The 16,316-nt window shown below is 46.8% G+C and overlaps 1 protein-coding gene across 1 annotated transcript in view; it reads right to left on the bottom strand.

Moving 5' to 3' along the window:
* Positions 1 to 16,316, bottom strand: part of NHSL1 (NHS like 1) — a 198,650-nt gene that overhangs the window by 51,620 nt on the left and 130,714 nt on the right. The window lies entirely within an intron of this gene.

Raw genomic sequence — 16,316 nt, 5'->3', positions numbered from 1 at the left:
TGACTCTGGGAATATGACAGTTGCCATGAGGGATTACGACAGGTTCGTTTGTATTGGGAAATAACCTTCTCTGACCTCATGTTCGCATGAACCAGGAACAAAAATTCCAGTGAAGCCAATAAATTAACTACTTTCCATTGCCATGAGTGGAAAGAAGATTTGGACAACAGCAACTCCCTGGGCAAATACTGCTCAGAGAACAGCAGCACTGAAGAGGGATTGCTCTGGCCACCTCTTCTCAGCCAAGACACGCGTGAAAATAAAATACTGACACTGCTCAAGTTCAAAGTTCCCTACAGACAGTCTAGTAATGAATCAGCCAAAGCACATATTGCTAAGATTTGTTTACCATTTATGCTTCCCGAGAGACAGCCATCACCTTTTGTTTAAAGTTTATCACCAATAAAACCTTCTACAGTTGAACGGCCTTATCCCTCCACCCCGTAATAACAGGAAAAGGGCAGCTGGGGGTCATATTTTATGATCCCCCGGGCACCCTTTGGCCTTCAGCCAGTGTGCTGTACATCCTTGCTTCTAGCTCTCCGAAGCAGAAAAAGCCCCCGCAGCCGTGCTGCCTCCCGAGCATCTGCCCAGCCGCGCCGGCCTCCCTGCCAGCCCCGCACCCTGCCGGGCTCTCCCTGGGGCCCGGGCACGGCTGGCTCCGGCGCTGCCCGCAGCATCTCGCTCTGAAGTTTGCCTGACGCCTTCCTGGTAGCAGAGGAGGTGTGTAAACTGAGAAGCAAAACCAAGGCAACAGCCTCCTGTCATCTGAAAAAACGACTCCCTAACACCATTGTGCATCTGCTGGGATCATTTCAGATGGGAATAATTGGTACTCGATAAAGAAAATAAGCTACGCCTTTCACTTCAAAACCTATCTACAGCCTAAGGCTCAATGCTTGTTTTGTCCTTGGGGCAAGGACAGGGGATCGAGGTTCTTAACTGCCTTTCCTCACTGTTTTTAGATTAGCATCAGACCTCAAAAAAGGTTTTTGAAGACTTTCGATTGGTTTCTTCATCTCTGAGGTGGCTTGGTCCTGCATCCCCTCCCCCCACCCCGCAGACATATTGGCTGCAACAAGGCAGATAGGCGTTCAGTCTGTGCCTGCTTCTACCGTCCTTGCTAACCAGAGGTCAAACCTAAATCACGACAAACTGACAAGTCACCAACTACCTGGTTACAGCATCAATCACTCGATCTTACAGAAAAAGCGACAGGTATAGTCAGTGGCCTGTTCGAGAGGCACCCCTCGCCACCCCCTGGCTGAGCAGGCGGGCAGGGAGGGGGGTAAGGCTGGGGGAGGAAGAGGAGGAGGGGAACACCAGCCTCCAGCCCACAGTCCAGCTGCAGTCCCGCCATACCAGAATTAAAGTTTACTGCTCCTCAGAGCAATGGTCATCAGAACCAGTCTACAGAAGCGCTGCGCATATTTGCCAACTACCCTCTCCAGCGCAATGTGTCCACCTTCACGAATTAAAGAGAGAATCGTGATTTTAAAAGCCGTGCTGAAACTAGAGCATCTTTAAAAAACACAACGTGGCTCAGAATAAGCCTTAGAAATACAAGCCCATCGCTAGACGTGCGCCCAGCAGCTGCGCAAGCAGAAAGAGTTGTCTGACAGAGGCCGGGCGGCCGCCCCAGCAGCGCACGGCGGGACACCTGCGCCCGGCAGCAGGCGACACGGCACACGCCGCCAGGTCACCCAGCTCCTCACACCGAGAAGTCGGGCTCCTACAAAGCCACCGCGACAAAGGACTTCAAAGGCAAAGCAGCATCCCAGAGCAGAGGTGCTAAAGCGCTTCGTAAGGCTGCCTCCGCACCTGACACGCTGTTCAGCGGAGAAGAGAGTGAGAGAACTTGGAAAGAGGCGTCGGGGAAGCAGGAGCAGCGCCGGAGGGAGCTGCGCTTCGCTGCCCGGCTCGGCTGCCTCCCGACAGCCCAGCGAGCACGGCTACTTACTCTTTCTCTTGAATAGTTTCATAAGAGATTTAAGCTTTGTGTTGATGAAAACCACCATTTTCAAGGCGCTGAATTGCAATCCTGGAGTTTAAATCCCTTAAAAAGGAGAGCTGCAGAAAGGTGACTGTTTTCCAGGTGAGCCTGTTCAAACTCCGCACACCAAATCTCTCCAGGCTTCTCCCCTCTGCCTTTCTGTCCTGAAATCACAACTTTAAACCTGCCTAGATCTTCCTGATGCACGACATCATTTACAATTCTTTAGCCTGAACTTCTCCTCTTCACATGTAACCTTGTGGGCTGAAAAGAGCCAGTTTCAATATGCAAAACAGGAGGAGGAGGAAAAAAAAGTTAATTGTTATTCGCGCTTGCACAGGACCAAACCCGAGGCTTTCTTGGTGCCTGTGCATCTACCGCCCAGTCCTTCTCATCCTTTCCTCCGCGCTCCAAGTTTGGCTACTCCAGAAACACCGAGTGTGCACAGGTGACTCCTCTCCTCCCCACCGCGCCAGCCGGCTCTGCCGCCAGAGCAGAGGGACACGCCGGAACCGCGTCGTCGCCGTCCTCCCCCCCCCGCCCCGCACCTCCCCGGTGCGGCCGGCGGCGGGCTGGCAGCCCCCGCGCCCCGCCGCCAGCCCTCCCTGCCCCGCCGCCAGCCCCCCCGCCCCAGCCGCTGCCCTCCAGCCTCCTTCCAGTTGCAAATGAGAGCAGCATTTTCGTGCAAATCAGGATGCCCTGCTTTCCCACCGCTCCCATCCTTACAGATCCACTGCTCCCCGCCCCCCCCCGTAGTCACTGCCATTGCCGGGGAACATCAGCCACTGATTTTACATACTGCATTTCATTCAGTAACACCCCTAATTTATTCTTATTAGCGTCATCTCAGACCAAATACATGGGAGACAAAATCGAGTTACTTCTGGCTAACAGAGAACCTGCTATTCATCAAATGAAACTCGTGCACAGAGATGAAATAGCCCGGCTTTTTCAGATGCGCATTATATCCTCATGCCTTAAAAAAAAATACATCTGTACAGAGGTCCACAGCTGTCCTTCCTAGGAACGAACTGCAGTTTTGCACAAGTTAAAGAGAAAATGCTAAGCACCAAATCAATGCGCTCAGCAGGGCATGCCCTTCGCACAATGTTCAGGCTCAAGAAGCAAGCCCTCCCTCACAAAGCCAGCTTAGGAAACCCCCTCGGGTTAACAATGAAAAGGATTTTTTCCTCAGGAAAAAGAAAAACGCCAGCACAGCAGGGTGCTCAGACTGACCCCAAACCTGCAGCAGGATCCGGCCTCTGGAGCACAGCATGTAAAAAGCAGATGCTCCACAGGAGCTCACTCTTAAGTTTCACCGAATGGCCAAGGCCCAGCACCGCGCAGAACAGACCGTAAAAAAAAGTGCCTCCATCATTGTCTGAACACACTATTATCAGCATTTTATCAGTATTTTCCAAACCCAGAGATTTTACAATTACAACACGGGTTTGACACTAAAACTGCCATTAGCAGCAGGTCTCTCCAGCAGCTGCTGGTCCAAGAGACATTTTGACTGGCTCACCTCTGCCAAAGGGACAGAAGACCATGGTACCATGGCAGCAACAGCAGAGAAGACACCTCTACTTTTGCATTGATTCCCATCGAGCACCTTACACAAAAAATGACCCTGGCATTAAAGTCTGATAACAAGATAACTGTTTAGTGTTTTCTTTTAAAATCACATACACAATAATACCCCTCTCAGAAATATGCCATCACCCCGCACATCATTAAAACCACTTTAAATGCACACTTGCTGGACACACTGTAGAGGCAGGTGCAGAATGACTCCATTTCTAACTCCAGCAGCGTTGCCATCCAAGAGCAAACCCAGAAGGCCGTAACTCCTTTTTTTAGTATGGTGGTGATCTTTTTTAAGACGTACGAAGGGCCTCTATAAGTGGGAAGAGGAGCTACGGTGCATTTGCACAGGGGAAGGTGGCAGTTTCAAGCTAGTATGTGAGGGAGACTGGGCTACTGGAAGTGAGACAGATTCTCCCTGAGGTTTTTATGGCACCTCGCAGAGGCTTGCAAGCCCGGGAAGCAAGACATTGTTCCGTTTTCATGGTCAAGCCCCTGTGTATCAACATCAACCTGGGTACTTCGGACGGCTGAAGGAACCCTTCCCTGTTTCACCATGGACTGCAATCTGTGCCAAGTCCAGTGTTGCTCTTTTGTTATTGGATCCTCAACCCACCCTGAAGCATTTCTCCTGCCTGAGAACAAGCACTTGATCACTGTGCTCAAGCCCTATTTCCAGCAGTATGGAGACAGCTATTCAAACCAAATAACAAACAATGCAGAAGATGATGTCTGCTTTTCCTCCTAGCCCCCCTTTGCTTCCACCTTCCCTCAGGTCATGCTGATGAGGAGGTCAAACATCAAAAATAGCTATCATGAGGGGATACCCCGAAGGAAACACCAGTTGGCTACTTGTATCTGCATCTCTCAGAGTCTGCACTAGGTCAACAATGACCAAAAACTCTTCCCCACTTGAGACAAACTCTTTGGCTTCCATGAAATTCAGCATGTTGTTTCAAACCAGCTTTTTAAAAATGCTTTTCCTGTCACAAGAAACCGTCACTGCAGTTGGCTTCTAATGGCAGTTCTCTTAGAGCTGAAAGCATGAAATAAGTGTGCTTCTCCGCAGCCCGCCTCTCTACACGGAGAAGAGAAGGAAAAGATGGGGCAGCTTGAGAAAATGTGCTGTAGTCACTATGCAAACAGATAAAGGACTTTAGTATCCAACGTTGCCAATCCAGCAGACAAAACCACAAACCCCACCACTACCAAACAACAACAAAAAACTCACCTAAAATTACCTCAATAGAAAAAAATTAAGTTTGTTAAAGCTGGATAAACCCAGCACGAACAGTAGGTGTGCACACACTGCGATATCAGTTCTTTAAAAGCAAATGACTCAGAGACAGGCAGCAGACTGAGGAGACCTTGCTGTGTGGCACACTTCCTACTTCACCTTGGACAAGTTAATATTAACCCACCGCCTCAGTTCCCACAAGCAGGGATCATACTCACTTGCCACCGCACAACGATACCATCACAAGGAATACAGAAACTACGGAGAAGATTTTCAGCAAATGCTAATTCTGACTTCATACTGGATGGGACTGTTAAGTTACAAAGTTTGGCCCAGAAGAAACTCCTTCCTACCTAAGAGGTCAGAGATGGAAGTAAAGAAAACGGGAGGCACAAGATGCAGTGTCAAAACAGCATGCTCAAAATCATGAACATGTAAACACACTCATTAGCAAAACTGTGTCTTTTTTTTAGTTCACATAATAATAGTTTTTAATCCCCGAGTGGTTAAACTGATTTCAACTTCTAGTAGAGGCCATGTACATCCAGAAGAGAAGTGAACATGAGTGGCTGCTTGTGCATGGCGTGCCTGAAATGCTGCAGCCATTCCTCCACTCCCCTCCCTGCTCTCCCCTCTTTAGAGGGGCTTTCCAGCTGACCTGCTCTGTGACAGCCATCTGGGACAGCCACCCCTCCACATTCACAGCAACATAAAACATCAGTGCCTGTGAAACAATCTGGAAATATTTGGCTTCCATGGAAATATTCCAAGCAAGCCCCTGGGGGAGGGGGGCTCTCCTGTCCAGTCCTCATTCACAACCCAATGCCCTGGACCTTGCACTGGTGCACCTGATCCGTTGAAGAAGTTAAGGCTTTATAAAAAGGCAAATGTTGAAAAGGGACGTACTTGGGTTGTTCATAACCACAGCCGGAGCAGCTGCCCAGCAGCAGCCCCAGTGGCAGCTGTCTGTCAGGGACATTAACAAATCATGAGAATCAACTGCTCTCCTTCCTACTGCCGCTCATCAGCCTATGCACACCTGCAGTACAAAATGTAGGAAGTACTAAGCAATAAAAAATAAAAAACCAACACACCACAACAAACCAAAACACAAGAACAGTTAAAGCAACCCATTCTTGCTCCCTCACAGAAATCAAGACAAATTTTACCACTTATTTTCATGAAGAAGAGGTAAACCCAACACACGTATCAAGTTCATGAAAGGAATGATGCATCAAACTGCTAACAGATGTATCACAGAATCACAGAATCACAGAATGTTAGGGATTGGAAGGGACCTCGAAAGATCATCCAGTCCAATCCCCCCGCCGGAGCAGGACTACCTAGACCATATCACACAGGAACGCGTCCAGGCGGGTTTTGAATGTCTCCAGAGAAGGAGACTCCACAACCTCTCTGGGCAGCCTGTTCCACTGTTCGGTCACCCTCACTGTAAAGAAGTTTTTCCTCATATTTAAGTGGAACCTCCTGTGTTCCAGCTTGCACCCATTGCCCCTTGTCCTGTCAAGGGATGTCACTGAGAAGAGCCTGGCTCCATCCTCATGACACTTGCCCTTTACATATTTAGAAACACTAATGAGGTCACCCCTCAGTCTCCTCTTCTCTAAGCTAAAGAGACCCAGCTCCCTCAGCCTCTCCTCATAAGGGAGATGTTCCACTCCCTTAATCATCTTCGCGGCTCTGCGCTGGACTCTCTCTAGCAGTTCCCTGTCCTTCTTGAACTGAGGGGCCCAGAACTGGACACAATACTCCAGATGCGGCCTCACCAGGGCAGAGGAGAGGGGGAGGAGAACCTCTCTCGACCTGCTAACCACACCCCTTCTAATACACCCCAGGATGCCATTGGCCTTCTTGGCCACAAGGGCACACTGCTGGCTCATGGTCATCCTGCTGTCCACTAGGACCCCCAGCTCCCTTTCCCCTATGCTGCTCTCCAACAGCTCTGTCCCCAACTTGTACTGGTACATGGGGTTGTTCTTGCCCAGATGCAGGACTCTACACTTGCCCTTGTTATATTTCATTAAATTTCTCCCCGCCCAACTCTCCAGCCTGTCCAGGTCCCTCTGAATGGCTGCGCAGCCTTCCGGTGCGTCAGCCACTCCTCCCAGTTTTGTGTCATCAGCGAACTTGCTGACAGTGCACTCTATTCCCTCATCCAAGTCATTAATGAATATATTGAATAGAACTGGTCCCAGTACCGACCCTTGAGGGACTCCGCTAGACACAGGCCTCCAACTGGACTCTGTCCCATTGACCACCACTCTCTGGCTTCTTTCCTTCAGCCAGTTCACAATCCAGCTCACTACCCGATCATCCAGACCACACTTCCCCAGTTTAGCTGCGAGGATGCTGTGGGAGACCGTGTCAAACGCTTTACTGAAATCGAGATAGACCACATCCACAGCTTTACCATCATCTATCCAGATGATGGTATCATCATCTCAGAACCTGAACTTTAAGTTGTAAGCCTTGGTGACTTTATTCAGACAAGGGAAAAATCCTCCGTTAAACAACCGATTAGCATTGATGACATTTTAAGAGGAAAGAAAACATAAAACCATACAACTGAGCTGGGAACTGCACCACAAGAGCTCTTCCAGTGAGTGTCTGTTCAATAAGCAAAAGGGAAAGCAGAAATGCTGGCAAGCAGATGTACTCAAAACAACTAAACTGATGGCTTTGCTTTTTACGGACGTGTCAGTCACTCGCTCGAAATAAGTTTCCACCGTGCCGCCCTCCAGCAGCTCGCGTGGGGATGCGTGGGGAAGAAGCTGTTGGAGAGCAGTTGTTTTCAGCATGCCTGCAGGGACAGGCTCGTGTAGGATGTGCTTGGGATTGCTCCGTGACACCCCCATCTGCCCCCTCCGAACAGCTGCGGTGTCCGGAGGGGAGCAGCTATGGGATTGACCCCCAAGCACCCCCTCTGCAGCCCGTGCAGAGGCACCCAAGCAAGGAGGGTTATAAACCCCTTCCTGCAGGTCCCAAGGCTCCTTCTTGGCTCAGGCCAACACCACCCGGCCTTGAAAGCTGCACCTTTACTTCTAGGCCAGACTTCTGTCCTTAAGAAACATCAGGCACCTGAGATAAGAAATGCCGAATGTCTGAAGTGTTTTCAAAACTCATGCCCAAGCTTTACACCTGTACTGGCCATCTTCACCCACGCCATCAACCACTTGCTGGTGTTTACATGGAGTCGAAGCCACCCCCGCAGACCCCAGGAGTCAATAATTTACGGTCAGAAGGGGTTTCTCCCTCCCTCCTGAGCCAGTCCCGGCTGGCCCTCTCCCGGCATCTTTCAGGAGAACAAAAGTGCTCCCTCCCTCCACAAAGGCCGTCCCAGTCGGCACCGCATCCAGCTGCCCGCCTGTCTCCAGCTCCGCTCCCTCACAATGGCCCCTTTCAAGGCAACCTCAGCCTCGGTGAAGCGCGATACTTCCCCGGCTACTGCGAAATTACAATGCATCAAACCTGGGATCAGGAGGAAGAGGAGGAGGAGAATGCACAGGGGAGAGGGAACAAAGGAGGAGAAGTATTTTATCCCAAAGCCAAAGAGGGACCGGTGCCCCAGCGAACTGGCAGGGGAGCGGGGCGCTGAGCCTCTCCCGGCACAGGTATGGCTTTAGAGAGGGTACCCTGACAGCCCCCACCTTTATTCATGGTCGTAAGGGATTATGGCTGCAGGCTCTGGGAAAGGGGCTGCCCGCCGGGGCAGGGGGAAGAGGGAGGAAGATGAGAAGCAGAAGCAGCACAACCTAAGCCAGAGAGGACAGAAAAGCAGCAGACTGATTGATCTGATGATCCTATTTAGGTCACAGCACAATAAAGCTAATTCATTCCTTCAACAATTCAAAACATCTTTCCACAGGATCCTCTATCATGCAAACACATCACCAGAGAGAAAAGGGAGCATTTGGGCAGGGCTGTCTGCAGACAAAGCAGCAATTTCTTTTGGTTAGAGCATCTCCCCACACACTGTAACTGTGAGCAGGAGAACAGAAAAAACATTTAGCAAATGTGCAATTTTGTTTCATGGTTCTAAAGTGCAAGGCACAATCCTTTTTCCTTTGGACACTCCTGAACCTCAGCTAAGGCAACATCAGTTCCCAGACAGGGTACTTTTCCCTCTCCCTAGGAAGATACTTTTAATATCCCACCAGGAAATATTCTCATTTTAAATTCCAAATCCATCTCAATGCTCCTATGCTACAGCTTATCCTGAAGAACCGATCAAAAACGGCTACACCAAATAAGTTAATTTTCACAAAATCTTGACTCTTATTGGCCCTGAAAATGCACCATAGAAAAGATGCTTCTCTTCTGAATTAGTGATGGAAAAAATACCAGGCAGGCAAGTTTGCATATGACTTCTCGTGGATTCATCCTGTAGGACTCGGAGCGAAACCAACAACATCAGACCGCAAAAATGCCATTTCTGAACTTCTGTCCCAAACCATCTCCCCGTTCAGCCTGTAATTCCATCTTTGTCAGCTGTGCACTTGTGGATCCACACTAATATCCAACAGGCATCTTCAACTAATCTCAGTCTGCACTCTCCTTACGGGTGTCCTGAAGGGGACATGCTCCCCACTCATTTCACTTATTTAAAGGTCACAGAAAGAATTCTTGCAGTGTATCTCCCATCTCCCCACCCAACATTGCTCTGTGCGATACTGTTATTTAGACATGGATTATCCTGGTATACGAAGTCGGCAGTTCTTTTTTCCTTCTTTCTTCTGACTGTCTTAATAAACTCAAGGTGACTCCTATTTAAGCTTGGAGACATCGTCTGTGTTGATCGATAGTCGGCTGAATACGAGCCAGCAGTGTGCCCAGATGGCCAAGAAGGCCAACAGCATCCTGGCTTGTATCAGAAATAGTGTGACCAGCAGGACTAGGGAAGTGATTGTCCCCCTGTACTCAGCACTGGTGAGGCCGCACCTTGAATACTGTGTTCAGTTTTGTGACCCTCACTACAAGAAAGACATTGAGGTGCTGGAGCAAGTCCAAAGAAGGGCAACGAGGCTGGTGAATGGTCTGGAGAACAAGTCTTAAGAGGAGTGGCTGAGGGAACTGGGATTGTTTAGCCTGGAGAAAAGGAGGCTCAGGGGAGACCTTATTGCTGTCTACAACTACCTGAAAGGAGGTTGTAGCAAGGTGGGTGTCAGTCTCTTCTCCCAGGTAACAAGTGATAGGACGAGAGGAAATGGCCTCAAGTTGTGCCAAGGGAGGTTTAGATTGGATATCAGGAAAAATTTCTTCACTGAAAGGGCTATCAAGCACTGGAACAGGCTGCCTAGGGAAGTGGTGGAGTAACCATCCCTGGAGGTATTTAAAAGGTGTAGATGTGGTGCTTAGGGACATGGTTTAGTGGTGGACTCGGTAGTGTTAGGTTAATGATTGGACTCGATGATCTTAAAGGTCCTTTCCAACCAAAACGATTCTGTGATTCTGTCTCTTAAAATTAGGCCAGTACGTCCTCTAGTTTTTTAAGAACTCTGCAATCTCTAAATGAAAAAAATTGAGCTCCTTGGAAAATACTAACCTTCATACAATCATATAACTGCTCATGCCGAAATGAAACACCAAGCGCTCACTCACTGTCTCACAAGCTTGATTAGAAACTTTCAGAAACTTCCCCTGAAAATATTCTCTGCACAACACAATAGTAAAATGGTAAGTAAAAGCTAAGGTTCACAAATAATAAATGGATTTTAGCAGTTGTGACATGTGGTGTTGTCCCTAAAGCCCTATGATTTTTGACATAATCTGAAAACCTGCGTATGTTCCTATTAAATAATGTCACAAACTGCCCTGAAAAACAATATTCTCCAGCTAAAGTAAGGCATACAGTCCATGTAACAGTCACCTACTAATCACACTGCTGTGGGATTCAGCAACCTTTCTTAAACTCCTAAGGAAACAACTGAACCAACATCTGTACCACAGCATCTCCAGAGAACGTCTCTGGCTGGCCACGGACACGTGGATCTCAGACATGATCAAATACCAACAGATTTTGAAAACAAATTTTAAGACGACCTTCGTGTGATCAGCATCTTCTTACAAAGGCTCTCAATAAAGTCTTTAAAATTGAAGGATAGCCTCCAAAATTCATACTGCTAATTGGTTGAACTTTCAAAATGTATAATGTGGATGTCAACTTAAAATTTTATTACTACCTGTTTGATTAAAAGTGTCAGAGATGCAATCATCCTTGTTATTAATCATACGCAAACAAGCAGCCCAAACCTCACAACATGCCATGGCCAGTCAACATTAACAGCTCAATACTTGCGTTTCTTTGGATTGCTAAACGATGCTACTGTGAAAACGGTGCCTTGCCACCACACATCCTCAGAAAGCACTAGTGAGCACACCAACTATCAAGATTTTTAATATCATGGCAACGGTCTCAATAAATAAGTATGTGGGGGCATTAAGCAAACAACAGGCATCACCATCTACTTCATCAAAAGGTAATCAAAAAAAAAAAAAAAAGATTAAAAATTGAGATTTTTTTTTTTTTCCTCTCCTTTCCCACATTTGGTCTGACGTTTCTGCCTCAATTACCTGCCAGAAAGGGAAAGAAGACCCCTGCTTTTTTCTACAGGATCCCTACTGCCGATACCTACAGTTTTTCTTGCTGTAGAAAAAGTAGTTGCTCCCTACTGTGGCTGAAGAACTTCAGAAAACTGAACAAACAGTAAAGTTGTAACACAACAAGGGGTTTAATATACACCATTTAAAATGAAATACACAATTTTTAATAGCAAAAATGTCTCTTTTGGTATCCTTGGTTTCCCCACTTAGCACAAAATATAAACTGCAGAAAAGTTTCTATTTTGTTGGAGGAGTTGGAGGAAAAGTTGGAAAAGTTGGAGAAGTGTAATTTTAAAACTTGAGACAGCTGATGCTAGTTTTAAAAATATTTCACACGCTCAACAGCCTGACATCACATCTCCGGAGTAACCCTCTTCCAGTGGTGAACTCTCACTTGAAGCCAACTGAAACTCAAGCATGCATCCACAACCCAGATCAATACCGCTTACACTAAAACTACCACTACATTTTTGAAAGAGCTTCTAAACGTATCATCGTGCCAATAGGAGATACGCTGCGACTCGGAGATTTCCAACACTTGATCAGAGAGTGGAGACACCACACAAACATATACGGAGACAACTATGCAGAGCCTAAAAATAAATTTCCATGCAGAAATACCATGGGTTTTCCAGCCCAGACAATAACCTTGCAACAACCAACTGTCCTGTCCAGCTCAGTCATTCCTGGAACATCCCAGTAGCTGTTATTAAGACAACAGTAAGAACAAGGCAAAGAAATATCAGGAGTTACCTACTACTAAGCAAACAACCCTGCCATCTCAAGGTAGTTGATAAAACTACTGTGTATCCCAGCAGCTGCATTTTTAAACTACTTACAACAATTCAAATTCAACTTTGGGTTACAGATTTGTCCAGAGGATTGTTAATTACTGACAGCTTGTGCTATTACAGAATTGGAATTGGATAACGTTTTACATCGCAAGTTATTGAGAAGAGAGGGGAAGCCCGATGTAAAAATAGTCTGAAAGAGTCAGGTAAGAAACTTGCCGCTGGCTTCAGGACAGATCTGACCCCTGGAGCAGAAAATTTAGTTCAAATGTAAAAGAAGGAGGTGGGAGATCAATAACACGGTCAATGTGAATAAAGTTTACACCCTCAGGAAAACCAGTCAATAAAATCTCAGCTGTATTTTCCCCAAATCATTCGTGTTTGAAGAACATAGTTGAAACTACAGCCATTAAAAGTTTATCTGACACATCCCACAACGTCTAATACTCTGTACAGAGCGCACACCCTGCTTCAGAAATGAAGAAATTAAAACACTGTGTTCATGTAAGCTTTGAAAATATTTCTTTTTATGTCAGGGCAATTAGCATCCTGCTCCTCTTCGGATTAATTAAAACTAATAGGACAAGGTTAGCATTACACACAGGAAAAAAACTCGTGCTCACCTTCAGCTACTGGACATAAAAGAGCGTCTTTTTCTCTGATGCTATTAATTATTTAACCTAACACTGCTACCACCATCTGCTTGGGGACCTGCTTGCACCCAAAGAGCAGCCCACTGTCCCTGGTATAGCCATGCCATCATGTTTGTGGCAAATGTCTGACAAACAAAAGGACAGCCAGGCCGATGAAAAGCCGATGCTGAGAACAACCATGAGGGATCATTCAGCTAGGAGAGGTGCCAAACCTTCTTTGGAGATGCAACCCAGCTACAAGTTTAGTTAGACCTCCCTGGAACAGATCATTAAAGTGCAGAGAAACGGTTTTATAAACGTCTGATGATGCCTTTGGGCAATGACAAACATGCTCCACAGCCCTTGTGTGTAAGACTTCACTGTTCTTAAACTCCTTGTCAAAGAGCCCAAAGGACAGCAAGAAATAAACAAGAGCGCTGAATCAGAGGAGGAAAAATTGTGCCATAGTCATCACGGCTCAGATCAGAAATCAGACGAACAAGGTACAAGACCTTCAGGAGAAGACCTTCGGGATGAGCAGCACATGGCAACTGACTGCTCACAGAGCAGGTAGCTGAGCACTCCCACTGAAAAGGCATTACGCTTTTATAATTTGCCTTTCAACCACAAGATTTACAAGTTTTTCCCTCTTCTCCAGAAGCCTGGTCTCCAGCGACACCAGTCCATGCTCAGCTGATGAGGACGAGCCCTTGCTAGTAACCTAGATGGTCTCCAGCATATTGAAAAACAGTTTCCAAACAAAAGCCAGGAGCTGCAGCCTAACAGCCACGAGCAGTGCTTTGGGGAATTCGGACTTTAAATTAGTAACAGTCAGGCCACAGCCTGCCTGCCAGCCTGCATAAAGAAGACATGGGGAGGCTATTAAGTACCCTTCTGCTGTGACTGGCACAGTGGCATCATGGGGTTTCTCATTTATTCTCCTCCGATGACTCCAGGTCAGCATCGGTCAGTTCACAAGTCAGGCGCTGTTTCTGTGACTGCTGTAATGGCAGGCACCGCGTGCAATCCCAAATCCAAGCTGTGTCTTTCCAATCATACATCACCCCCATAATGCAGATCCCACTGTAGTGTGTTACAGCACCGATTCAGATGTAATTGTGATGAGCCACTTAAAGCATTTTTCTGATTAAAAAAACCACACAAAAACAACGCCTCTGCCCCAATTTCTGCTTAGGCATAAGAACATCACTGTTACTGTTTGTTTTGTATGGCATATTCTTAGAAGAGATCAGATCCAATCTACCTTTCAACTGCTTCTTAGTAATTTCTTAATTGTGCAATCCTTGTGCCTCCTTTTGCGCTTTCCAATACAGTCTGAAAAATGTTTTTAGTTTTTTAACAATATGTTAATTAAAACAAAGGCTGTTGCCCCCCCCCTTTTTTTTTAAAATAACCAATCCTCTCCCAGTCTCAGCTCTTCCAAGACATTTAAGAAATGCAAGCAAAATGCCATCTGTTGGCAGTGAGGTAGGACTAAGCCTTTAATGTTTCAATATTCACTTTAGAAAACCCAAGCAGGCAGATTTCATCGACTGACAACACTGAGTTCTCTAAATTATTGCATATTCCAGGTCAAGTCCCGCGCTTCCTTTCATATAATCAGACATATTTCTATTTGATCTGCCATTAACTCATTGCTTTCTTAGAAAAAGAAAGCTGCCCTTAGCTTTCCTCCTACCCTTTCTTAGCTGCCCTTGGCTCTTCCTCCTACCAAGCTTTCATTCAACATCCTACAAGGTAATCTGACGCTCGATACACGCAGCGGCCCGTCCACTACCATCTGCTTTTTGCTGTAGGTATTTTACACCAGCTAACCCACCTGTGTCAAGGTTTTTATTTTTCACTCTAAGCAGACCAGTTCTGCTCAATACTTACCACTGTTATCTATAAAGACTACATCTTTGCAGCAAAACCACACAAAGTATAAAAATCAGCAAGTTTTGCACTCCTTTTGGCTCTTCCAGCCTTGCTCCCGTAAGAAGCGATACCAGGCAGTGCGGGTGCATCCATCAGCACAGCGAGCAGACAAAGGCAGACGGCCACGTGCCAGCAAGGCTGCCTTCTGCAAATTACCAAACCAATTCAATACCAGCTTGCACAGTAGTACTTTCACAAATACGCAGTCACCATGCAAGGCACAATCCTGTCTACTGAAATCCCTCTCACTTTTAAATACAATAATTTAGCATGGGAAAAAAAAATACAGATTCCTTCTAAAAATTGGATTGCATCAGCAAGCTCCAGGCACTATCGTTCTGAGATTTGTCCTCTGAAGATACCACTCTGCCAGTTCATTTTCTCTTTTCCACCACTAAGAAGCCTTCACTTCACTCCACTGTCTCTCATATGGTTAACATGAATGCGGCAATTAATATGCCATTAATATGCAATTAATAAAATGGTGTGATCGACTCCTTTTGTTCACAGCAGCAGCTGGTCTGCATGTTAGAGCGTAATTAGACAAATTAAGATGTACCGCTTTTGTTTGCAGATGAACTGACAGCATCGCTCATGCTTAAATGTCACTAAGCCTATTGGCATTTAGGATTATTTTAAACATGTCTTTTTTTATTAGCACTACAAGGTATCAATAAGCCAGATTTACATACTGCCAGCTGCAATGCCAGCAAAGCGCACGTTTGCTTTACCTCCAAGACGTTTGCACAAGCCAACTGAGAGTTAAGGAGAAAAGCAATGTATTTCAGAGAATGAATGAGCTTTTACTTAAAGTATCACAGCCTGTAGTCCGTACTACAGTGAGTGGCTCTGGATGGGGGACAAAAGCAGAGTTCATCTGTAACCGTGTCCAAGCAGAGGTTTGAAAATTTTGAGGATCAAGCAGCGTGCATATTTTTCAGTGATCTGTCATTGGACTAGGGCAAGGAAACAATAGATGGCTAAAAATCTGTTTTAATCTATCACATTTTTAATACATTTTCCTTTAAAAGGCATTAGTTTGGCCTATGCAGGAGCCATACGGAGGAAAAGGGGTTTCAGGAACAGTCCTGAGCTCTTTGGGAGCTGAGAGCAGGAGCAAAAACCCCTGTGCCCTGGCAGGGCAATGGGCCAGGGACCACAGCACCATCTCCAAGCACCAGCAAAACCTACACAGCCCAAATCCCCCAGCGGGCAGAGGCACTGGGGCGGGTGGCAGTGATGCTCTGCCAGACAGGTGCCCCCAGGTCTGGCCGCAGCAGCTGCCATCCATGAGCCAGACCCCTTCACCAGTGCAGGGTCCCCCAGCGGGAGCCCGTGTCGCCCACAGAGGATGTACGCCCTTTTCTGGGTGTCCCTCACCAGCAATATGCTGCACAGCCCATATTTCTCCCTCTGAGCACAACCCGATGGATAGATGATGGTAAAGCTGTGGATGTGGTCTATCTCGATTTCAGTAAAGCGTTTGACACGGTCTCCCACAGCATCCTCGCAGCTAAACT

The sequence above is a fragment of the Nyctibius grandis genome, chromosome 1 (genome assembly GCF_013368605.1).
Source record: "Nyctibius grandis isolate bNycGra1 chromosome 1, bNycGra1.pri, whole genome shotgun sequence".
NCBI classification, from domain to species: domain Eukaryota; kingdom Metazoa; phylum Chordata; class Aves; order Nyctibiiformes; family Nyctibiidae; genus Nyctibius; species Nyctibius grandis.
This window is presented reverse-complemented; position numbering and strand designations above follow the sequence as displayed.